A 26449-nucleotide genomic window follows, 5' to 3' on the forward strand; every position below is an offset into this window, starting at 1 on the left:
ATTGCACCGTTTTGGTGTGGTTTTGTACCGTATGGATGTACTCGTACGGTATTGCACCGTTTTGGTGTGGTTTGGTGCCGTATGGATGTACTCGTACGGTATTGTACCGTTTTGGTGTGTTTTGGTACCGTAACGAAGTACTCCTACGGTATTGTACCGTTTTCGTGTGGTTTGGTACCGTATGGATGTACTCGTACGGTATTGCACCGTTTTCGTGAGGTTTGGCACCGTATGGATGTACTCGTACGGTATTGTTCCGTTTTGGTGTGGTTTGGTACCGTATGGATGTACTCATACGGTATTGTACCGTTTTGGTGTGGTTTGGTACCGTAACGAATTACTCGTACGGTTTTGTACCGTTTTGGTGTGGTTTGGTACCGTATGGATGTACTCGTACGGTATTGTACCGTTTTGGTGTGGTTTGGTACCGTAACGAAGTACTCGTACGGTATTGTACCGTTTTGGTGTGGTTTGGTACCGTATGGATGTACTCGTACGGTATTGCACCGTTTTGGTGTGGTTTGGTACCATATGGATGTACTCGTATGGTATTGCACCGTTTTGGTGAGGTTTGGTACCGTATGGATTTACTCGTACGGTATTGCACCGTTTTCATGTGGTTTGGTACCGTAACGAAGTACTCGTAAGGTATTGTACCGTTTTGGTATGGTTTGGTACCGTATGGATGTACTCGTACGGTATTGCACCGTTTCGGTGAGGTTTGGTACCGTATGAATGTACTCGTACGGTATTGAACCGTTTTGGTGTGGTTTTCTACCGTATGGATGTACTTCTACGTATTGTACCGTTTTGGTGAGGTTTGGTACCGTATGGATGTACTCGTATGGTATTGCACCGTTTTGGTGTGGTTTGGTACCGTATGGATGTGCTCGTACGGTATTGCACCATTTTGGTGTGGTTTGGTACCGTAACGAAGTACTCGTAAGGTATTGTACCGTTTTGGTGTGGTTTGGTACCGTATGGATGTACGCGTACGGTATTGCACCGTTTTGGTGAGGTTTGTTACCTTATGGATGTACTCGAATGGTTTTGTACCGTTTTGGTATGGTTTGGTACCGTAACGAAGCACTCATACGGTATTGTACCGTCTTTATGTGGTTTTGTACCGTATGGATGTACTCGTACGGTATTGCAGCGTTTTGGTGTGGTTTGGTACCGTAACGAAGTACTCGTACGGTATTGTACCGTTTTGGTGTGGTTTGGTACCGTATGGATGTACTCGTACGGTGTTGCACCGTTTTGGTGTGGTTTGGTACCGTAACGAAGTACTCGTAAGGTATTGTACCGTTTTGGTGTGGTTTGGTACCGTATGGATGTACTTGTACGGTATTGCACCGTTTTGGTGTGGTTTGGTACCGTATGTATGTACTGTACGGTATTGTACCCTTTTGGTGAGGTTTGTTACCGTATGGATGTACTCGTACGGTATTGCACCGTTTTGGTGTGGTTTGGTACCGTATGGATGTACTCGTACGGTATTGCACCGTTTTAGTGAGGTTTCGTACCGTATGGATGTACTCGTACGGTATTGCACCGTTTTGGTGTGGTTTGGTACCGTATGGATGTACTCGTACGGTATTGCACCGTTTTGGTGTGGTTTGGTGCCGTATGGATGTACTCGTACGGTATTGTACCGTTTTGGTGAGGTTTGTTACCGTATGGATGTACTCGTACGGTATTGCACCGTTTTGGTGCGGTTTGGTACCGTACGGATGTACTCGTACGGTATTGCACCGTTTTGGTGAGGTTTGGTACCGTATGAATGTATTCGTACGGTATTGCAGCGTTTTGGTGTGGTTTGGTACCGTAACGAAGTACTCGTACGGTATTGTACCGCATTGGTGTGGTTTGGTACCGTATGGATGTACTCGTACGGTATTGCACCGTTTTGGTGAGGTTTGGTACCGTATGAATGTACTCGTACGGTATTGCACCGTTTTGGTGTGGTTTGGTGCCGTATGGATGTACTCGTACGGTATTGTGCCGTTTTGGTGAGGTTTGTTACCGTATGGATGTACTCGTACGGTATTGCACCGTTTTGGTGCGGTTTGGTACCGTACGGATGTACTCGTACGGTATTGCACCGTTTTGGTGTGGTTTGGTACCGTATGGATGTACTCGTACGGTATTGTACCGTTTTGGTGTGTTTTGGTACCGTAACGAAGTACTCGTACGGTATTGTACCGCATTGGTGTGGTTTGGTACCGTATGAATGTACTCGTACGGTATTGCACCGTTTTGGTGAGGTTTGGTACCGTATGAATGTACTCGTACGGTATTGAACCGTTTTGGTGTGGTTTTGTACCGTATGGATGTACTGGTACGGTATTGTACCATTTTGGTGAGGTTTGGTACCGTATGGACGTACTCGTACGGTATTGCACCGTTTTGGTGTGGTTTGGTACCGTATGGATGTACTCGTACGGTATTGCACCGTTTTAGTGAGGTTTCGTACCGTATGGATGTACTCGTACGGTATTGCACCGTTTTGGTGCGGTTTGGTACCGTATGGACGTACTTGTACGGTATTGCACCGTTTTGGTGTGGTTTGGTACCGTATGGATGTACTCGTACGGTATTGCACCGTTTTAGTGAGGTTTCGTACCGTATGGATGTACTCGTACGGTATTGCACCGTTTTGGTGTGGTTTGGTACCGTATGGATGTACTCGTACGGTATTGCACCGTTTTAGTGAGGTTTCGTACCGTATGGATGTACTCGTACGGTATTGCACCGTTTTGGTGTGGTTTGGTACCGTATGGATGTACTCGTACGGTATTGCACCGTTTTGGTGTGGTTTGGTGCCGTATGGATGTACTCGCACGGTATTGTACCGTTTTGGTGAGGTTTGTTACCGTATGGATGTACTCGTACGGTATTGCACCGTTTTGGTGCGGTTTGGTACCGTACGGATGTACTCGTACGGTATTGCACCGTTTTGGTGAGGTTTGGTACCGTATGAATGTACTCGTACGGTATTGCACCGTTTTGGTGTGGTTTTGTACCGTATGGATGTACTGGTACGGTATTGTACCATTTTGGTGAGGTTTGGTACCGTATGGACGTACTCGTACGGTATTGCACCGTTTTGGTGTGGTTTGGTACCGTATGGATGTACTCGTACGGTATTGCACCATTTTGGTGTGGTTTGGTACCGTAACGAAGTACTCGTTAGGTATTGTACCGTTTTGGTTGGGTTTGGTACCGTATGGATGTACTCGTACGGTATTGCACCGTTTTGGCGTGGTTTGGTACCGTAGCGAAGTACTCGTACGGTATTGTACCGTTTTGGTGCGGTTTGGTACCGTATGGATGTACTCGTACGGTATTGTACCGTTTTGGTGTGTTTTGGTACCGTAACGAAGTACTCCTACGGTATTGTACCGTTTTCGTGTGGTTTGGTACCATATGGATGTACTCGTACGGTATTGCACCGTTTTGGTGTGGTTTGGTACCGTATGGATGTACTCGTACGGTATTGCACAATTTTGGTGTGGTTTGGTACCGTATGTATGTACTGTACGGTATTGTACCCTTTTGGTGAGGTTTGTTACCGTATGGATGTACTCGTACGGTATTGCACCGTTTTGGTGTGGTTTGGTACCGTATGGATGTACTCGTACGGTATTGCACCGTTTTGGTGAGGTTTCGTACCGTATGGATGTACTCGTACGGTACTGCACCGTTTTGGTGTGGTTTGGTACCGTATGGATGTACTCGTACGGTATTGCACCGTTTTGGTGTGGTTTGGTGCCGTTTGGATGTACTCGTACGGTATTGTACCGTTTTGGTGAGGTTTGTTACCGTATGGATGTACTCGTACGGTATTGCACCGTTTTGGTGTGGTTTGGTACCGTATGGATGTACTCGTACGGTATTGTACCGTTTTGGTGTGTTTTGGTACCGTAACGAAGTACTCGTACGGTATTGTACCGCATTGGTGTGGTTTGGTACCGTATGAATGTACTCGTACGGTATTGCACCGTTTTGGTGTGGTTTGGTACCGTATGGATGTACTCGTACGGTATTGCACCGTTTTGGTGAGGTTTCGTACCGTATGGATGTACTCGTACGGTACTGCACCGTTTTGGTGTGGTTTGGTACCGTATGGATGTACTCGTACGGTATTGCACCGTTTTGGTGTGGTTTGGTGCCGTTTGGATGTACTCGTACGGTATTGTACCGTTTTGGTGAGGTTTGTTACCGTATGGATGTACTCGTACGGTATTGCACCGTTTTGGTGTGGTTTGGTACCGTATGGATGTACTCGTACGGTATTGTACCGTTTTGGTGTGTTTTGGTACCGTAACGAAGTACTCGTACGGTATTGTACCGCATTGGTGTGGTTTGGTACCGTATGAATGTACTCGTACGGTATTGCACCGTTTTGGTGTGGTTTTGTACCGTATGGATGTACTGGTACGGTATTGTACCATTTTGGTTAGGTTTGGTACTGTATGGACGTACTCGTACGGTATTGCACCGTTTTGGTGTGGTTTGGTACCGTATGGATGTACTCGTACGGTATTGCACCATTTTGGTGTGGTTTGGTACCGTAACGAAGTACTCGTTAGGTATTGTACCGTTTTGGTTGGGTTCGGTACCGTATGGATGTACTCGTACGGTATTGCACCGTTTTGGCGTGGTTTGGTACCGTAGCGAAGTACTCGTACGGTATTGTACCGTTTTGGTGCGGTTTGGTACCGTATGGATGTACTCGTACGGTATTGTACCGTTTTGGTGTGTTTTGGTACCGTAACGAAGTACTCCTACGGTATTGTACCGTTTTCGTGTGGTTTGGTACCGTATGGATGTACTCGTACGGTATTGCACCGTTTTCGTGTGGTTTGGCACCGTATGGATGTACTCGTACGGTATTGTTCCATTTTGGTGTGGTTTGGTACCGTATGGATGTACTCGTACGGTATTGTACCATTTTGGTGTGGTTTGGTACCGTAACGAATTACTCATACGGTTTTGTACCGTTTTGGTGTGGTTTGGTACCGTATGGATGTACTCGTACGGTATTGTACCGATTTGGTGTGGTTTGGTACCGTAACGAAGTACTCGTACGGTATTGTACCGTTTTGGTGTGCTTTGGTACCGTATGGATGTACTCGTACGGTATTGCACCGTTTTGGTGTGGTTTGGTACCATATGGATGTACTCGTATGGTATTGCACCGTTTTGGTGAGGTTTGGTACCGTATGGATTTACTCGTACGGTATTGCACCGTTTTCATGTGGTTTGGTACCGTAACGAAGTACTCGTAAGGTATTGTACCGTTTTGGTATGGTTTGGTACCGTATGGATGTACTCGTACGGTATTGCACCGTTTTGGTGAGGTTTGGTACCGTATGAATGTACTCGTACGGTATTGAACCGTTTTGGTGTGGTTTTCTACCGTATGGATATACTTCTACGGTATTGCACCGTTTTGGTGAGGTTTGGTACCGTATGGATGTACTCGTACGGTATTGCACCGTTTTGGTGTGGTTTGGTACCGTATGGATGTACGCGTACGGTATTGCACCATTTTGGTGTGGTTTGGTACCGTAACGAAGTACTCGTAAGGTATTGTACCGTTTTGGTGTGGTTTGGTACCGTATGGATGTACGCGTACGGTATTGCACCGTTTTGGTGAGGTTTGTTACCTTATGGATGTACTCGAATGGTTTTGTACCGTTTTGGTATGGTTTGGTACCGTAACGAAGCACTCATACGGTATTGTACCGTCTTTATGTGGTTTTGTACCGTATGGATGTACTCGTACGGTATTGCAGCGTTTTGGTGTGGTTTGGTACCGTAACGAAGTACTCGTACGGTATTGTACCGTTTTGGTGTGGTTTGGTACCGTATGGATGTACTCGTACGATGTTGCACCGTTTTGGTGTGGTTTGGTACCGTAACGAAGTACTCGTAAGGTATTGTACCATTTTGGTGTGGTTTGGTACCGTATGGATGTACTTGTACGGTATTGCACCGTTTTGGTGTGGTTTGGTACCGTATGTATGTACTGTACGGTATTGTACCCTTTTGGTGAGGTTTGTTACCGTATGGATGTACTCGTACGGTATTGCACCGTTTTGGTGTGGTTTGGTACCGTATGGATGTACTCGTACGGTATTGCACCGTTTTGGTGAGGTTTCGTACCGTATGGATGTACTCGTACGGTATTGCACCGTTTTGGTGTGGTTTGGTACCGTATGGATGTACTCGTACGGTATTGCACCGTTTTGGTGTGGTTTGGTGCCGTTTGGATGTACTCGTACGGTATTGTACCGTTTTGGTGAGGTTTGTTACCGTATGGATGTACTCGTACGGTATTGCACCGTTTTGGTGCGGTTTGGTACCGTACGGATGTACTCGTACGGTATTGCACCATTTTGGTGTTGTTTTGTACCGTATGGATGTACTCGTACGGTATTGTACCGTTTTGGTGTGTTTTGGTACCGTAACGAAGTACTCGTACGGTATTGTACCGCATTGGTGTGGTTTGGTACCGTATGGATGTACTCGTACGGTATTGCACCGTTTTGGTGAGGTTTGGTACGGTATGAATGTACTCGTACGGTATTGCACCGTTTTGGCGTGGTTTTGTACCGTATGGATGTACTGGTACGGTATTGTACCATTTTGGTGAGGTTTGGTACCGTATGGATGTACTCGTACGGTATTGCACCGTTTTGGTGTGGTTTGGTACCGTAACGAAGTACTCGAAAGGTATTGTACTGTTTTGGTGTGGTTTGGTACCGTATGGATGTACTTGTACGGTATTGCACAGTTTTGGTGTGGTTTGGTACCGTATGTATGTACTGTACGGTATTGTACCCTTTTGGTGAGGTTTGTTACCGTATGGATGTACTCGTACGGTATTGCACCGTTTTGGTGTGGTTTGGTACCGTATGGATGTACTCGTACGTTATTGCACCGTTTTTGTGAGGTTTCGTACCGTATGGATGTACTCGTACGGTATTGCACCGTTTTGGTGTGGTTTGGTACCGTGTGGATGTACTCGTACGGTATTGCACTGTTTTGGTGTGGTTTGGTGCCGTATGGATGTACTCGTACGGTATTGTACCGTTTTGGTGAGGTTTGTTACCGTATGGATGTACTCGTACGGTATTGCACCGTTTTGGTGCGGTTTGGTACCGTACGGATGTACTCGTACGGTATTGCACCGTTTTGGTGTGGTTTGGTACCGTATGGATGTACTCGTACGGTATTGTACCGTTTTGGTGTGTTTTGGTACCGTAACGAAGTACTCGTACGGTATTGTACCGCATTGGTGTGGTTTTGTACCGTATGGATGTACTCGTATGGTATTGCACCGTTTTGGTGAGGTTTGGTGCCGTATGAATGTACTCGTACGGTATTGCACCGTTTTGGTGTGGTTTGGTGCCGTATGGATGTACTGGTACGGTATTGTACCGTTTTGGTGAGGTTTGTTACCGTATGGATGTACTCGTACGGTATTGCACCGTTTTGGTGCGGTTTGGTACCGTACGGATGTACTCGTACGGTATTGCACCGTTTTGGTGTGGTTTGGTACCGTATGGATGTACTCGTACGGTATTGTACCGTTTTGGTGTGTTTTGGTACCGTAACGAAGTACTCGTACGGTATTGTACCGCATTGGTGTGGTTTTGTACCGTATGGATGTACTCGTATGGTATTGCACCGTTTTGGTGAGGTTTGGTGCCGTATGAATGTACTCGTACGGTATTGCACCGTTTTGGTGTGGTTTTGTACCGTATGGATGTACTGGTACGGTATTGTACCATTTTGGTGAGGTTTGGTACCGTATGGATGTACTCGTACGGTATTGCACCATTTTGGTGTGGTTTGGTACCGTATGGATGTACTCGTACGGTATTGCACCATTTTGGTGTGGTTTGGTACCGCAACGAAGTACTCGTTAGGTATTGTACCGTTTTGGTTGGGTTTAGTACCGTATGGATGTACTCGTACGGTATTGCACCGTTTTGGCGTGGTTTGGTACCGTAGCGAAGTACTCGTACGGTATTGTACCGTTTTGGTGCGGTTTTGTACCGTATGGATGTACTCGTACGGTATTGTACCGTTTTGGTGTGTTTTGGTACCGTAACGAAGTACTCCTACGGTATTGTACCGTTTTCGTGTGGTTTGGTACCGTATGGATGTACTCGTACGGTATTGCACCGTTTTGGTGTGGTTTGGTACCGTATGGATGTACTCGTACGGTATTGCACCGTTTTGGTGTGGTTTGGTGCCGTTTGGATGTACTCGTACGGTATTGTACCGTTTTGGTGAGGTTTGTTACCGTATGGATGTACTCGTACGGTATTGCACCGTTTTGGTGCGGTTTGGTACCGTACGGATGTACTCGTACGGTATTGCACCGTTTTGGTGTTGTTTTGTACCGTATGGATGTACTCGTACGGTATTGTACCGTTTTGGTGTGTTTTGGTACCGTAACGAAGTACTCGTACGGTATTGTACCGCATTGGTGTGGTTTGGTACCGTATGGATGTACTCGTACGGTATTGCACCGTTTTGGTGAGGTTTGGTACCGTATGAATGTACTCGTACGGTATTGCACCGTTTTGGCGTGGTTTTGTACCGTATGGATGTACTGGTACGGTATTGTACCATTTTGGTGAGGTTTGGTACCGTATGGATGTACTCGTACGGTATTGCACCGTTTTGGTGTGGTTTGGTACCGTAACGAAGTACTCGAAAGGTATTGTACTGTTTTGGTGTGGTTTGGTACCGTATGGATGTACTTGTACGGTATTGCACAGTTTTGGTGTGGTTTGGTACCGTATGTATGTACTGTACGGTATTGTACCCTTTTGGTGAAATTTGTTACCGTATGGATGTACTCGTACGGTATTGCACCGTTTTGGTGTGGTTTGGTACCGTATGGATGTACTCGTACGGTATTGCACCGTTTTTGTGAGGTTTCGTACCGTATGGATGTACTCGTACGGTATTGCACCGTTTTGGTGCGGTTTGGTACCGTACGGATGTACTCGTACGGTATTGCACCGTTTTGGTGTGGTTTGGTACCGTATGGATGTACTCGTACGGTATTGTACCGTTTTGGTGTGTTTTGGTACCGTAACGAAGTACTCGTACGGTATTGTACCGCATTGGTGTGGTTTGGTACCGTATGGATGTACTCGTACGGTATTTCACCGTTTTGGTGAGGTTTGGTACCGTATGAATGTACTCGTACGGTATTGCACCGTTTTGGTGTGGTTTTGTACCGTATGGATGTACTGGTACGGTATTGTACCATTTTGGTGAGGTTTGGTACCGTATGGATGTACTCGTACGGTATTGCACCATTTTGGTGTGGTTTGGTACCGTATGGATGTACTCGTACGGTATTGCACCATTTTGGTGTGGTTTGGTACCGCAACGAAGTACTCGTTAGGTATTGTACCGTTTTGGTTGGGTTTAGTACCGTATGGATGTACTCGTACGGTATTGCACCGTTTTGGCGTGGTTTGGTACCGTAGCGAAGTACTCGTACGGTATTGTACCGTTTTGGTGCGGTTTGGTACCGTATGGATGTACTCGTACGGTATTGTACCGTTTTGGTGTGTTTTGGTACCGTAACGAAGTACTCCTACGGTATTGTACCGTTTTCGTGTGGTTTGGTACCGTATGGATGTACTCGTACGGTATTGCACCGTTTTGGTGTGGTTTGGCACCGTATGGATGTACTCGTACGGTATTGTTCCGTTTTGGTGTGGTTTGGTACCGTATGGATGTACTCATACGGTATTGTACCATTTTGGTGTGGTTTGGTACCGTAACGAATTACTCGTACGGTTTTGTACCGTTTTGGTGTGGTTTGGTACCGTATGGATGTACTCGTACGGTATTGTACCGTTTTGGTGTGGTTTGGTACCGTAACGAAGTACTCGTACGGTATTGTACCGTTTTGGTGTGGTTTGGTACCGTATGGATGTACTCGTACGGTATTGCACCGTTTTGGTGTGGTTTGGTACCATATGGATGTACTCGTATGGTATTGCACCGTTTTGGTGAGGTTTGGTACCGTATGGATTTACTCGTACGGTATTGCACCGTTTTCATGTGGTTTGGTACCGTAACGAAGTACTCGTAAGGTATTGTACCGTTTTGGTATGGTTTGGTACCGTATGGATGTACTCGTACGGTTTTGCACCGTTTCGGTGAGGTTTGGTACCGTATGAATGTACTCGTACGGTATTGAACCGTTTTGGTCTGGTTTTCTACCGTATGGATGTACTTCTACGGTATTGTACCGTTTTGGTGTGGTTTGGTACCGTATGGATGTACTCGTACGGTATTGCACCGTTTTGGTGTGGTTTGGTACCGTATGGATGTGCTCGTACGGTATTGCACCATTTTGGTGTGGTTTGGTACCGTAACGAAGTACTCATAAGGTATTGTACCGTTTTGGTGTGGTTTGGTACCGTATGGATGTACGCGTACGGTATTGCACCGTTTTGGTGAGGTTTGTTACCTTATGGATGTACTCGAATGGTTTTGTACCGTTTTTGTATGGTTTGGTACCGTAACGAAGCACTCATACGGTACTGTACCGTCTTTATGTGGTTTTGTACCGTATGGATGTACTCGTACGGTATTGCAGCGTTTTGGTGTGGTTAACGAAGTACTCGTACGGTATTGTACCGTTTTGGTGCGGTTTGGTACCGTATGGATGTACTCGTATGGTATTGTACCGTTTTGGTGTGTTTTGGTACCGTAACGAAGTACTCCTACGGTATTGTACCGTTTTCGTGTGGTTTGGTACCGTATGGATGTACTCGTACGGTATTGCACCGTTTTGGTGTGGTTTGGTACCGTATGGATGTACTCGTACGGTATTGCACCATTTTGGTGTGGTTTGGTACCGTAACGAAGTACTCGTAAGGTATTGTACCGTTTTGGTGTGGTTTGGTACCGTATGGATGTACGCGTACGGTATTGCACCGTTTTGGTGAGGTTTGTTACCTTATGGATGTACTCGAATGGTTTTGTACCGTTTTGGTATGATTTGGTACCGTAACGAAGCACTCATACGGTATTGTGCCGTCTTTATGTGGTTTTGTACCGTATGGATGTACTCGTACGGTATTGCAGCGTTTTGGTGTGGTTTGGTACCGTAACGAAGTACTCGTACGGTATTGTACCGTTTTGGTGTGGTTTGGTACCGTATGGATGTACTCGTACGATGTTGCACCGTTTTGGTGTGGTTTGGTACCGTAACGAAGTACTCGTAAGGTATTGTACCGTTTTGGTGTTGTTTGGTACCGTATGGATGTACTTGTACGGTATTGCACCGTTTTGGTGTGGTTTGGTACCGTATGTATGTACTGTACGGTATTGTACCCTTTTGGTGAGGTTTGTTACCGTATGGATGTACTCATACGGTATTGCACCGTTTTGGTGTGGTTTGTACCGTATGGATGTACTCGTACGGTATTGCACCGTTTTAGTGAGGTTTCGTACCGTATGAATGTACTCGTACGGTATTGCACCGTTTTGGTGTGGTTTGGTACCGTATGGATGTACTCGTACGGTATTGCACCGTTTTGGTGTGGTTTGGTGCCGTTTGGATGTACTCGTACGGTATTGTACCGTTTTGGTGAGGTTTGTTACCGTATTGATGTACTCGTACGGTATTGCACCGTTTTGGTGCGGTTTGGTACCGTACGGATGTACTCGTACGTAATTGCACCATTTTGGTGTTGTTTTGTACCGTATGGATGTACTCGTACGGTATTGTACCGTTTTGGTGTGTTTTGGTACCGTAACGAAGTACTCGTACGGTATTGTACCGAATGGTGTGGTTTGGTACCGTATGGATGTACTCGTACGGTATTGCACCGTTTTGGTGAGGTTTGGTACCGTATGAATGTACTCGTACGGTATTGCACCGTTTTGGCGTGGTTTTGTACCGTATGGATGTACTGGTACGGTATTGTACCATTTTGGTGAGGTTTGGTACCGTATGGATGTACTCGTACGGTATTGCACCGTTTTGGTGTGGTTTGGTACCGTAACGAAGTACTCAAAAGGTATTGTACTGTTTTGGTGTGGTTTGGTACCGTATGGATATATTTGTACGGTATTGCACCGTTTTGGTGTGGTTTGGTACCGTATGTATGTACTGTACGGTATTGTACCCTTTTGGTGAGGTTTGTTGCCGTATGGATGTACTCGTACGGTATTGCACCGTTTTGGTGTGGTTTGGTACCGTATGGATGTACTCGTACGGTATTGCACCGTTTTTGTGAGGTTTCGTACCGTATGGATGTACTCGTACGGTATTGCACCGTTTTGGTGTGGTTTGGTACCGTATGGATGTACTCGTACGGTATTGCACCGTTTTGGCGTGGTTTGGTGCCGTATGGATGTACTCGTACGGTATTGTACCGTTTTGGTGAGGTTTGTTACCGTATGGATGTACTCGTACGGTATTGTACCGTTTTGGTGCGGTTTGGTACCGTACGGATGTACTCGTACGGTATTGCACCGTTTTGGTGTGGTTTGGTACCGTATGGATGTACTCGTACGGTATTGTACCGTTTTGGTGTGTTTTGGTACCGTAACGAAGTACTCGTACGGTATTGTACCGCATTGGTGTGGTTTGGTACCGTATGGATGTACTCGTACGGTATTGCACCGTTTTGGTGAGGTTTGGTACCGTATGAATGTACTCGTACGGTATTGTACCGTTTTGGTGTGGTTTTGTACCGTATGGATGTACTGGTTTGGTATTGTACCATTTTGGTGAGGTTTGGTACCGTATGGACGTACTCGTACGGTATTGCACCGTTTTGGTGTGGTTTGGTACCGTATGGATGTACTCGTACGGTATTGCACCATTTTGGTGTGGTTTGGTACCGTAACGAAGTACTCGTTAGGTATTGTACCGTTTTGGTTGGGTTTGGTACCGTATGGATGTACTCGTACGGTATTGCACCGTTTTGGCGTGGTTTGGTACCGTAGCGAAGTACTCGTACGGTATTGTACCGTTTTGGTGCGGTTTGGTACCGTATGGATGTACTCGTACGGTATTGTACCGTTTTGGTGTGTTTTGGTACCGTAACGAAGTACTCCTACGGTATTGTACCGTTTTGGTGAGGTTTGGTACCGTATGGATGTACTCGTACGGTATTGCACCGTTTTGGTGTGGTTTGGTACCGTATGGATGTGCTCGTACGGTATTGCACCATTTTGGTGTGGTTTGGTACCGTAACGAAGTACTCATAAGGTATTGTACCGTTTTGGTGTGGTTTGGTACCGTATGGATGTACGCGTACGGTATTGCACCGTTTTGGTGAGGTTTGTTACCTTATGGATGTACTCGAATGGTTTTGTACCGTTTTGGTATGGTTTGGTACCGTAACGAAGCACTCATACGGTATTGTACCGTCTTTATGTGGTTTTGTACCGTATGGATGTACTCGTACGGTATTGCAGCGTTTTGGTGTGGTTTGATACCGTAACGAAGTACTCGTACGGTATTGTACCGTTTTGGTGCGGTTTGGTACCGTATGGATGTACTCGTATGGTATTGTACCGTTTTGGTGTGTTTTGGTACCGTAACGAAGTACTCCTACGGTATTGTACCGTTTTCGTGTGGTTTGGTACCGTATGGATGTACTCGTACGGTATTGCACCGTTTTGGTGTGGTTTGGTACCGTATGGATGTACTCGTACGGTATTGCACCATTTTGGTGTGGTTTGGTACCGTAACGAAGTACTCGTAAGGTATTGTACCGTTTTGGTGTGGTTTGGTACCGTATGGATGTACGCGTACGGTATTGCACCGTTTTGGTGAGGTTTGTTACCTTATGGATGTACTCGAATGGTTTTGTACCGTTTTGGTATGGTTTGGTACCGTAACGAAGCACTCATACGGTATTGTACCGTCTTTATGTGGTTTTGTACCGTATGGATGTACTCGTACGGTATTGCAGCGTTTTGGTGTGGTTTGGTACCGTAACGAAGTACTCGTACGGTATTGTACCGTTTTGGTGTGGTTTGGTACCGTATGGATGTACTCGTACGATGTTGCACCGTTTTGGTGTGGTTTGGTACCGTAACGAAGTACTCGTAAGGTATTGTACCGTTTTGGTGTGGTTTGGTACCGTATGGATGTACTTGTACGGTATTGCACCGTTTTGGTGTGGTTTGGTACCGTATGTATGTACTGTACGGTATTGTACCCTTTTGGTGAGGTTTGTTACCGTATGGATGTACTCGTACGGTATTGCACCGTTTTGGTGTGGTTTGGTACCGTATGTATGTACTCGTACGGTATTGCACCGTTTTAGTGAGGTTTCGTACCGTATGAATGTACTCGTACGGTATTGCACCGTTTTGGTGTGGTTTGGTACCGTATGGATGTACTCGTACGGTATTGCACCGTTTTGGTGTGGTTTGGTGCCGTTTGGATGTACTCGTACGGTATTGTACCGTTTTGGTGAGGTTTGTTACCGTATTGATGTACTCGTACGGTATTGCACCGTTTTGGTGCGGTTTGGTACCGTACGGATGTACTCGTACGTAATTGCACCATTTTGGTGTTGTTTTGTACCGTATGGATGTACTCGTACGGTATTGTACCGTTTTGGTGTGTTTTGGTACCGTAACGAAGTACTCGTACGGTATTGTACCGCATGGTGTGGTTTGGTACCGTATGGATGTACTCGTACGGTATTGCACCGTTTTGGTGAGGTTTGGTACCGTATGAATGTACTCGTACGGTATTGCACCGTTTTGGCGTGGTTTTGTACCGTATGGATGTACTGGTACGGTATTGTACCATTTTGGTGAGGTTTGGTACCGTATGGATGTACTCGTACGGTATTGGACCGTTTTGGTGTGGTTTGGTACCGTAACGAAGTACTCAAAAGGTATTGTACTGTTTTGGTGTGGTTTGGTACCATATGGATGTATTTGTACGGTATTGCACCGTTTTGGTGTGGTTTGGTACCGTATGTATGTACTGTACGGTATTGTACCCTTTTGGTGAGGTTTGTTGCCGTATGGATGTACTCGTACGGTATTGCACCGTTTTGGTGTGGTTTGGTACCGTATGGATGTACTCGTACGGTATTGCACCGTTTTTGTGAGGTTTCGTACCGTATGGATGTACTCGTACGGTATTGCACCGTTTTGGTGTGGTTTGGTACCGTATGGATGTACTCGTACGGTATTGCACCGTTTTGGCGTGGTTTGGTGCCGTATGGATGTACTCGTACGGTATTGTACCGTTTTGGTGAGGTTTGTTACCGTATGGATGTACTCGTACGGTATTGCACCGTTTTGGTGCGGTTTGGTACCGTACGGATGTACTCGTACGGTATTGCACCGTTTTGGTGTGGTTTGGTACCGTATGGATGTACTCGTACGGTATTGTACCGTTTTGGTGTGTTTTGGTACCGTAACGAAGTACTCGTACGGTATTGTACCGCATTGGTGTGGTTTGGTACCGTATGGATGTACTCGTACGGTATTGCACCGTTTTGGTGAGGTTTGGTACCGTATGAATGTACTCGTACGGTATTGTACCGTTTTGGTGTGGTTTTGTACCGTATGGATGTACTGGTACGGTATTGTACCATTTTGGTGAGGTTTGGTACCGTATGGACGTACTCGTACGGTATTGCACCGTTTTGGTGTGGTTTGGTACCGTATGGATGTACTCGTACGGTATTGCACCATTTTGGTGTGGTTTGGTACCGTAACGAAGTACTCGTTAGGTATTGTACCGTTTTGGTTGGGTTTGGTACCGTATGGATGTACTCGTACGGTATTGCACCGTTTTGGCGTGGTTTGGTACCGTAGCGAAGTACTCGTACGGTATTGTACCGTTTTGGTGCGGTTTGGTACCGTATGGATGTACTCGTACGGTATTGTACCGTTTTGGTGTGTTTTGGTACCGTAACGAAGTACTCCTACGGTATTGTACCGTTTTCGTGTGGTTTGGTACCGTATGGATGTACTCGTACGGTATTGCACCGTTTTCGTGTGGTTTGGCACCGTATGGATGTACTCGTACGGTATTGTTCCGTTTTGGTGTGGTTTGGTACCGTATGGATGTACTCGTACGGTATTGCACCGTTTTGGTGTGGTTTGGTACCGTAACGAAGTACTCAAAAGGTATTGTACTGTTTTGGTGTGGTTTGGTACCGTATGGATGTACTTGTACGGTATTGCACCGTTTTGGTGTGGTTTGGTACCGTATGTATGTACTGTACGGTATTGTACCCTTTTGGTGAGGTTTGTTACCGTATGGATGTACTCGTACGGTATTGCACCGTTTTAGTGTGGTTTGGTACCGTATGGATGTACTCGTACGGTATTGCACTGTTTTGGTGAGGTTTCGTACCGTATGGATGTACTCGTACGGTATTGCACCGTTTTGGTGTGGTTTGGTACCGTATGGATGTACTCGTACGGTATTGCACCGTTTTGGTGTGGTTTGGTGCCGTTTGGATGTACTCGTACGGTATTGTACCGTTTTGGTGAGGTTTGTTACCGTATGGATGTACTCGTACGGTATTGCACCGTTTTGGTGCGGTTTGGTACCGTACGGATGTACTCGTACGGTATTGAACCATTTTGGTGTTGTTTTGTACCGTATGGATGTACTCGTACGGTATTGTACCGTTTTGGTGTGTTTTGGTACCGTAACGAAGTACTCGTACGGTATTGTACCGCATGGTGTGGTTTGGTACCGTATGGATGTACTCGTACGGTATTGCACCGTTTTGGTGAGGTTTGGTACCGTATGAATGTACTCGTACGGTATTGAACCGTTTTGGCGTGGTTTTGTACCGTATGGATGTACTGGTACGGTATTGTACCATTTTGGTGAGGTTTGGTACCGTATGGATGTACTCGTACGGTATTGCACCGTTTTGGGGTGGTTTGGTACCGTAACGAAGTACTCAAAAGGTATTGTACTGTTTTGGTGTGGTTTGGTACCGTATGGATGTACTTGTACGGTATTGCACCGTTTTGGTGTGGTTTGGTACCGTATGTATGTACTGTACGGTATTGTACCCTTTTGGTGAGGTTTGTTACCGTATGGATGTACTCGTACGGTATTGCACCGTTTTGGTGTGGTTTGGTACCGTATGGATGTACTCGTACGGTATTGCACCGTTTTTGTGAGGTTTCGTACCGTATGGATGTACTCGTACGGTATTGCACCGTTTTGGTGTGGTTTGGTACCGTATGGATGTACTCGTACGGTATTGCACCGTTTTGGCGTGGTTTGGTGCCGTATGGATGTACTCGTACGGTATTGTACCGTTTTGGTGAGGTTTGTTACCGTATGGATGTACTCGTACGGTATTGCACCGTTTTGGTGCGGTTTGGTACCGTACGGATGTACTCGTACGGTATTGCACCGTTTTGGTGTGGTTTGGTACCGTATGAATGTACTCGTACGGTATTGTACCGTTTTGGTGTGGTTTTGTACCGTATGGATGTACTGGTACGGTATTGCACCATTTTGGTGAGGTTTGGTACCGTATGGACGTACTCGTACGGTATTGCACCGTTTTGGTGTGGTTTGGTACCGTATGGATGTACTCGTACGGTATTGCACCATTTTGGTGTGGTTTGGTACCGTAACGAAGTACTCGTTAGGTATTGTACCGTTTTGGTTGGGTTTGGTACCGTATGGATGTACTCGTACGGTATTGCACCGTTTTGGCGTGGTTTGGTACCGTAGCGAAGTACTCGTACGGTATTGTACCGTTTTGGTGCGGTTTGGTACCGTATGGATGTACTCGTACGGTATTGTACCGTTTTGGTGTGTTTTGGTACCGTAACGAAGTACTCCTACGGTATTGTACCGTTTTCGTGTGGTTTGGTACCGTATGGATGTACTCGTACGGTATTGCCCCGTTTTCGTGTGGTTTGGCACCGTATGGATGTACTCGTACGGTATTGTTCCGTTTTGGTGTGGTTTGGTACCGTATGGATGTACTCGTACGGTATTGTACCATTTTGGTGTGGTTTGGTACCGTAACGAATTACTCGTACGGTTTTGTACCGTTTTGGTGTGATTTGGTACCGTATGGATGTACTCGTACGGTATTGTACCGTTTTGGTGTGGTTTGGTACCGTAACGAAGTACTCGTACGGTATTGTACCGTTTTGGTGTGGTTTGGTACCGTATGGATATAATGGTACGGTATTGCACCGTTTTGGTGTGGTTTGGTACCATATGGATGTACTCGTATGGTATTGCACCGTTTTGGTGAGGTTTGGTACCGTATGGATTTACTCGTACGGTATTGCACCGTTTTCATGTGGTTTGGTACCGTAACGAAGTACTCGTAAGGTATTGTACCGTTTTGGTATGGTTTGGTACCGTATGGATGTACTCGTACGGTATTGCACCGTTTCGGTGAGGTTTGGTACCGTATGAATGTACTCGTACGGTATTGAACCGTTTTGGTGTGGTTTTCTACCGTATGGATGTACTTCTACGGTATTGTACCGTTTTGGTGAGGTTTGGTACCGTATGGATGTACTCGTACGGTATTGCACCGTTTTGGTGTGGTTTGGTACCGTATGGATGTGCTCGTACGGTATTGCACCATTTTGGTGTGGTTTGGTACCGTAACGAAGTACTCGTAAGGTATTGTACCGTTTTGGTGTTGTTTGGTACCGTATGGATGTACGCGTACGGTATTGCACCGTTTTGGTGAGGTTTGTTACCTTATGGATGTACTCGAATGGTTTTGTACCGTTTTGGTATGGTTTGGTACCGTAACGAAGCACTCATACGGTATTGTACCGTCTTTATGTGGTTTTGTACCGTATGGATGTACTCGTACGGTATTGCAGCGTTTTGGTGTGGTTTGGTACCGTAACGAAGTACTCGTACGGTATTGTACCGTTTTGGTGTGGTTTGGTACCGTATGGATGTACTCGTACGGTGTTGCACCGTTTTGGTGTGGTTTTGTACCGTAACGAAGTACTCGTAAGGTATTGTACCGTTTTGGAGTGGTTTGGTACCGTATGGATGTACTTGTACGGTATTGCACCGTTTTGGTGTGGTTTGGTACCATATGTATGTACTGTACGGTATTGTACCCTTTTGGTGAGGTTTGTTACCGTATGGATGTACTCGTACGGTATTGCACCGTTTTGGTGTGGTTTGGTACCGTATGGATGTACTCGTACGGTATTGCACCGTTTTGGTGAGGTTTCGTACCGTATGGATGTACTCGTACGGTATTGCACCGTTTTGGTGTGGTTTGGTACCGTATGGATGTACTCGTACGGTATTGCACCGTTTTGGTGTGGTTTGGTGCCGTATGGATGTAATCGTACGGTATTGTACCGTTTTGGTGAGGTTTGTTACCGTATGGATGTACTCGTACGGTATTGCACCGTTTTCGTGCGGTTTGGTACCGTACGGATGTACTCGTACGGTATTGCACCGTTTTGGTGTGGTTTGGTACCGTATGGATGTACTCGTACGGTATTGTACCGTTTTGGTGTGTTTGGGTACCGTAACGAAGTACTCGTACGGTATTGTACCGCATTGGTGTGGTTTGGTACCGTATGGATGTACTCGTACGGTATTGCACCGTTTTGGTGAGGTTTGGTACCGTATGAATGTACTCGTACGGTATTGCACCGTTTTGGTGTGGTTTTGTACCGTATGGATGTACTGGTACGGTATTGCTCCATTTTGGTGAGGTTTGGTACCGTATGGACGTACTCGTACGGTATTGCACCGTTTTGGTGTGGTTTGGTACCGTATGGATGTAGTCGTACGGTATTGCACCATTTTGGTGTGGTTTGGTACCGTAACGAAGTACTCGTTAGGTATTGTACCGTTTTGGTTGGGTTGGTACCGTATGGATGTACTCGTACGGTATTGCACCGTTTTGGCGTGGTTTGGTACCGTAGCGAAGTACTCGTACGGTATTGTACCGTTTTGGTGCGGTTTGGTACCGTATGGATGTACTCGTACGGTATTGTACCGTTTTGGTGTGTTTTGGTACCGTAACGAAGTACTCCTACGGTATTGTACCGTTTTCGTGTGGTTTGGTACCGTATGGATGTACTCGTACGGTATTGCACCGTTTTCGTGTGGTTTGGCACCGTATGGTTGTACTCGTACGGTATTGTTCCGTTTTGGTGTGGTTTGGTACCGTATGGATGTACTCGTACGGTATTGTACCATTTTGGTGTGGTTTGGTACCGTAACGAAATACTCGCACGGTTTTGTACCGTTTTGGTGTGGTTTGGTACCGTATGGATGTACTCGTACGGTATTGTACCGTTTTGGTGTGGTTTGGTACCGTAACGAAGTACTCGTAAGGTATTGTAACATTTTGGTGTGGTTTGGTACCGTATGGATGTACTTGTACGGTATTGCACCGTTTTGGTGTGGTTTGGTACCATATGTATGTACTGTACGGTATTGTACCCTTTTGGTGAGGTTTGTTACCGTATGGATGTACTCGTACGGTATTGCACCGTTTTGGTGTGGTTTGGTACCGTATGGATGTACTCGTACGGTATTGCACCGTTTTGGTGAGGTTTCGTACCGTATGGATGTACTCGTACGGTATTGCACCGTTTTGGTGTGGTTTGGTACCGTATGGATGTACTCGTACGGTATTGCACCGTTTTGGTGTGGTTTGGTGCCGTATGGATGTAATCGTACGGTATTGTACCGTTTTGGTGAGGTTTGTTACCGTATGGATGTACTCGTACGGTATTGCACCGTTTTCGTGCGGTTTGGTACCGTACGGATGTACTCGTACGGTATTGCACCGTTTTGGTGTGGTTTGGTACCGTATGGATGTACTCGTACGGTATTGTACCGTTTTGGTGTGTTTTGGTACCGTAACGAAGTACTCGTACGGTATTGTACCGCATTGGTGTGGTTTGGTACCGTATGGATGTACTCGTACGGTATTGCACCGTTTTGGTGAGGTTTGGTACCGTATGAATGTACTCGTACGGTATTGCACCGTTTTGGTGTGGTTTTGTACCGTATGGACGTACTCGTACGGTATTGCACCGTTTTGGTGTGGTTTGGTACCGTATGGATGTAGTCGTACGGTATTGCACCATTTTGGTGTGGTTTGGTACCGTAACGAAGTACTCGTTAGGTATTGTACCGTTTTGGTTGGGTTTGGTACCGTATGGATGTACTCGTACGGTATTGCACCGTTTTGGCGTGGTTTGGTACCGTAGCGAAGTACTCGTACGGTATTGTACCGTTTTGGTGCGGTTTGGTACCGTATGGATGTACTCGTACGGTATTGTACCGTTTTGGTGTGTTTTGGTACCGTAACGAAGTACTCCTACGGTATTGTACCGTTTTCGTGTGGTTTGGTACCGTATGGATGTACTCGTACGGTATTGCACCGTTTTCGTGTGGTTTGGCACCGTATGGATGTACTCGTACGGTATTGTTCCGTTTTGGTGTGGTTTGGTACCGTATGGATGTACTCGTACGGTATTGTACCATTTTGGTGTGGTTTGGTACCGTAACGAAATACTCGCACGGTTTTGTACCGTTTTGGTGTGGTTTGGTACCGTATGGATGTACTCGTACGGTATTGTACCGTTTTGGTGTGGTTTGGTACCGTAACGAAGTACTCGTAAGGTATTGTAACATTTTGGTGTGGTTTGGTACCGTATGGATGTACTTGTACGGTATTGCACCGTTTTGGTGTGGTTTGGTACCATATGTATGTACTGTACGGTATTGTACCCTTTTGGTGAGGTTTGTTACCGTATGGATGTACTCGTACGGTATTGCACCGTTTTGGTGTGGTTTGGTACCGTATGGATGTACTCGTACGGTATTGCACCGTTTTGGTGAGGTTTCGTACCGTATGGATGTACTCGTACGGTATTGCACCGTTTTGGTGTGGTTTGGTACCGTATGGATGTACTCGTACGGTATTGCACCGTTTTGGTGTGGTTTGGTGCCGTATGGATGTAATCGTACGGTATTGTACCGTTTTGGTGAGGTTTGTTACCGTATGGATGTACTCGTACGGTATTGCACCGTTTTCGTGCGGTTTGGTACCGTACGGATGTACTCGTACGGTATTGCACCGTTTTGGTGTGGTTTGGTACCGTATGGATGTACTCGTACGGTATTGTACCGTTTTGGTGTGTTTTGGTACCGTAACGAAGTACTCGTACGGTATTGTACCGCATTGGTGTGGTTTGGTACCGTATGGATGTACTCGTACGGTATTGCACCGTTTTGGTGAGGTTTGGTACCGTATGAATGTACTCGTACGGTATTGCACCGTTTTGGTGTGGTTTTGTACCGTATGGACGTACTCGTACGGTATTGCACCGTTTTGGTGTGGTTTGGTACCGTATGGATGTAGTCGTACGGTATTGCACCATTTTGGTGTGGTTTGGTACCGTAACGAAGTACTCGTTAGGTATTGTACCGTTTTGGTTGGGTTTGGTACCGTATGGATGTACTCGTACGGTATTGCACCGTTTTGGCGTGGTTTGGTACCGTAGCGAAGTACTCGTACGGTATTGTACCGTTTTGGTGCGGTTTGGTACCGTATGGATGTACTCGTACGGTATTGTACCGTTTTGGTGTGTTTTGGTACCGTAACGAAGTACTCCTACGGTATTGTACCGTTTTCGTGTGGTTTGGTACCGTATGGATGTACTCGTACGGTATTGCACCGTTTTCGTGTGGTTTGGCACCGTATGGATGTACTCGTACGGTATTGTTCCGTTTTGGTGTGGTTTGGTACCGTATGGATGTACTCGTACGGTATTGTACCATTTTGGTGTGGTTTGGTACCGTAACGAAATACTCGCACGGTTTTGTACCGTTTTGGTGTGGTTTGGTACCGTATGGATGTACTCGTACGGTATTGTACCGTTTTGGGGTGGTTTGGTACCGTAACGAAGTACTCGTACGGTATTGTACCGTTTTGGTGTGGTTTGGTACCGTATGGATGTACTCGTACGGTATTGCACCGTTTTGGTGTGGTTTGGTACCGTATGGATGTACTCGTATGGTATTGCACCGTTTTGGTGAGGTTTGGTACCGTATGGATTTACTTGTACGGTATTGCACCGTTTTCATGTGGTTTGGTACCGTAACGAAGTACTCGTAAGGTATTGTACCGTTTTGGTGTGGTTTGTTACCGTATGGATGTACTCGTACGGTATTGCACCGTTTTGGTGAGGTTTGGTACCATATGAATGTACTCGTACGGTATTGAACCGTTTTGGTGTGGTTTTCTACCGTATGGATGTACTTCTACGGTATTGTACCGTTTTGGTGAGGTTTGGTACCGTATGGATGTACTCGTACGGTATTGCACCGTTTTGGTGTGGTTTGGTACCGTATGGATGTGCTCGTACGGTATTGCACCATTTTGGTGTGGTTTGGTACCGTAACGAAGTACTCGTAAGGTATTGTACCGTTTTGGTGTGGTTTGGTACCGTATGGATGTACGCGTACGGTATTGCACCGTTTTGGTGAGGTTTGTTGCCTTATGGATGTACTCGAATGGTTTTGTACCATTTTGGTATGGTTTGGTACCGTAACGAAGCACTCATACGGTATTGTACCGTCTTTATGTGGTTTTGTACCGTATGGATGTACTCGTACGGTATTGCAGCGTTTTGGTGTGGTTTGGTACCGTAACGAAGTACTCGTACGGTATTGTACCGTTTTGGTGTGGTTTGGTACCGTATGGATGTACTCGTACGGTGTTGCACCGTTTTGGTGTGGTTTGGTACCGTAACGAAGTATTCGTAAGGTATTGTACCGTTTTGGTGTGGTTTGGTACCGTATGGATGTACTTGTACGGTATTGCACCGTTTTGGTGTGGTTTGGTACCGTATGTATGTACTGTACGGAATTGTACCCTTTTGGTGAGGTTTGTTACCGTATGGATGTACTCGTACGGTATTGCACCGTTTTGGTGTGGTTTGGTACCGTATGGATGTACTCGTACGGTATTGCACCGTTTTGGTGAGGTTTCGTACCGTATGGATGTACTCGTACGGTATTGCACCGTTTTGGTGTGGTTTGGTACCGTATGGATGTACTCGTACGGTATTGCACCGTTTTGGTGTGGTTTGGTGCCGTTTGGATGTACTCGTACGGTATTGTACCGTTTTGGTGAGGTTTGTTACCGTATGGATGTACTCGTACGGTATTGCACCGTTTTGGTGCGGTTTGGTACCGTACGGATGTACTCGTACGGTATTGCACCGTTTTGGTGTTGTTTTGTACCGTATGGATGTACTCGTACGGTGTTGTACCGTTTTGGTGTGTTTTGGTACCGTAACGAAGTACTCGTACGGTATTGTACCGCATTGGTGTGGTTTGGTACCGTATGGATGTACTCGTACGGTATTGCACCGTTTTGGTGAGGTTTGGTACCGTATGAATGTACTCGTACGGTATTGCACCGTTTTGGCGTGGTTTTGTACCGTATGGATGTACTGGTACGGTATTGTACCATTTTGGTGAGGTTTGGTACCGTATGGATGTACTCGTACGGTATTGCACCGTTTTGGTGTGGTTTGGTACCGTATGGATGTACTCGTACGGTATTGCACCATTTTGGTGTGGTTTGGTACCGTAACGAAGTACTCGTAAGGTATTGTACCGTTTTGGTTGGGGTTTGGTACCGTATGGATGTACTCGTACGGTATTGCACCGTTTTGGCGTGGTTTGGTACCGTAGCGAAGTACTCGTACGGTATTGTACCGTTTTGGTGCGGTTTGGTACTGTATGGATGTACTCGTACGGTATTGTACCGTTTTGGTGTGTTTTGGTACCATAACGAAGTACTCCTACGTATTGTACCGTTTTTGTGTGGTTTGGTACCGTATGGATGTACTCGTACGGTATTGCACCGTTTTCGTGTGGTTTGGCACCGTATGGATGTACTCGTACGGTATTGTTCCGTTTTGGTGTGGTTTTGTACCGTAGGGATGTACTCGTACGGTATTGCACCGTTTTCGTGTGGTTTGGCACCGTATGGATGTACTCGTACGGTACTGTACCGTTTTGGTGTGGTTTGGTACCATAACGAAGTACTCGTACGGTATTATACCGTTTTGGTGTGGTATGGATGTACTCGTACGGTATTGCACCGTTTTGGTGTGGTTTGGTACCGTATGGATGTACGCGTACGGTATTGCACCGTTTTGGTGACGTTTGTTACCGTATGGATGTACTCGTATGGTTTTGTACCGTTTTGGTATGGTTTGGTACCGTAACGAAGCACTTATACGGTATTGTACCGTTTTTATGTGGTTTGGTATCGTATGGATGTACTCGTAAGTATTGCACCGTTTTGGTGTGGTTTGGTACCGTAACGAAGTACTCGTACGGTATTGTACCGTTTTGGTGTGGTTTGGGACCGTATGGATGTACTCGTACGGTATTGCGCCGTTTTGGTGTGGTTTGGTACCGTAACTAAGTACTCGTAAGGTATTGTAACGTTTTGGTGTGGTTTGGTACCGTATGGATGTACTTGTACGGTATTGCACCGTTTTGGTGTGGTTTTGTACCGTATGGATGTACTGTACGGTATTGTACCGTTTTGGTGAGGTTTGGTACCGTGTATGGATGTACTCGTACGGTATTGCACCGTTTTGGTGTGGTTTGGTACCGTATGGATGTACTCGTACGGTATTGCACCGTTTTGGTGCGGTTTGGTACCGTACGGATGTACTCGTACGGTATTGCACCGTTTTGGTGTTGTTTTGTACCGTATGGATGTACTCGTACGGTATTGTACCGTTTTGGTGTGTTTTGGTACCGTAACGAAGTACTCGTACGGTATTGTACCGCATTGGTGTGGTTTGGTACCGTATGGATGTACTCGTACGGTATTGCACCGTTTTGGTGAGGTTTGGTACCGTATGAATGTACTCGTACGGTATTGCACCGTTTTTGTGTGGTTTTGTACCGTATGGATGTACTGGTACGGTATTGTACCGTTTTGGTGAGGTTTGGTACCGTATGGATGTACTCGTACGGTATTGCACCGTTTTGGTGAGGTTTGGTACCGTATGGATGTAATCATACGGTATTGCACCGTTTTGGTGCGGTTTGGTACCGTATGAATGTACTCGTACGGTATTACACCGTTTTGGCGTGGTTTTGTACCGTATGGATATACTTGTACGGTATTGTACCGTTTTGGTGAGGTTTGGTACCGTATGGATGTACTCGTACGGTATTGCACCGTTTTGGTGTGGTTTGGTACCGTATGGATGTACTCGTACGGTATTGCACCATTTTGGTGTGGTTTTGTACCGTAACGAAGTACTCGTAAGGTATTGTACCGTTTTGGTGGGGTTTGGTACCGTATGGATGTACTCGTACGGTATTGCACCGTTTTGGTGTGGTTTGGTACCGTAGCGAAGT

Source organism: Rhododendron vialii, chromosome 9a (assembly GCF_030253575.1).
Source record: "Rhododendron vialii isolate Sample 1 chromosome 9a, ASM3025357v1".
Classification (NCBI taxonomy): domain Eukaryota; kingdom Viridiplantae; phylum Streptophyta; class Magnoliopsida; order Ericales; family Ericaceae; genus Rhododendron; species Rhododendron vialii.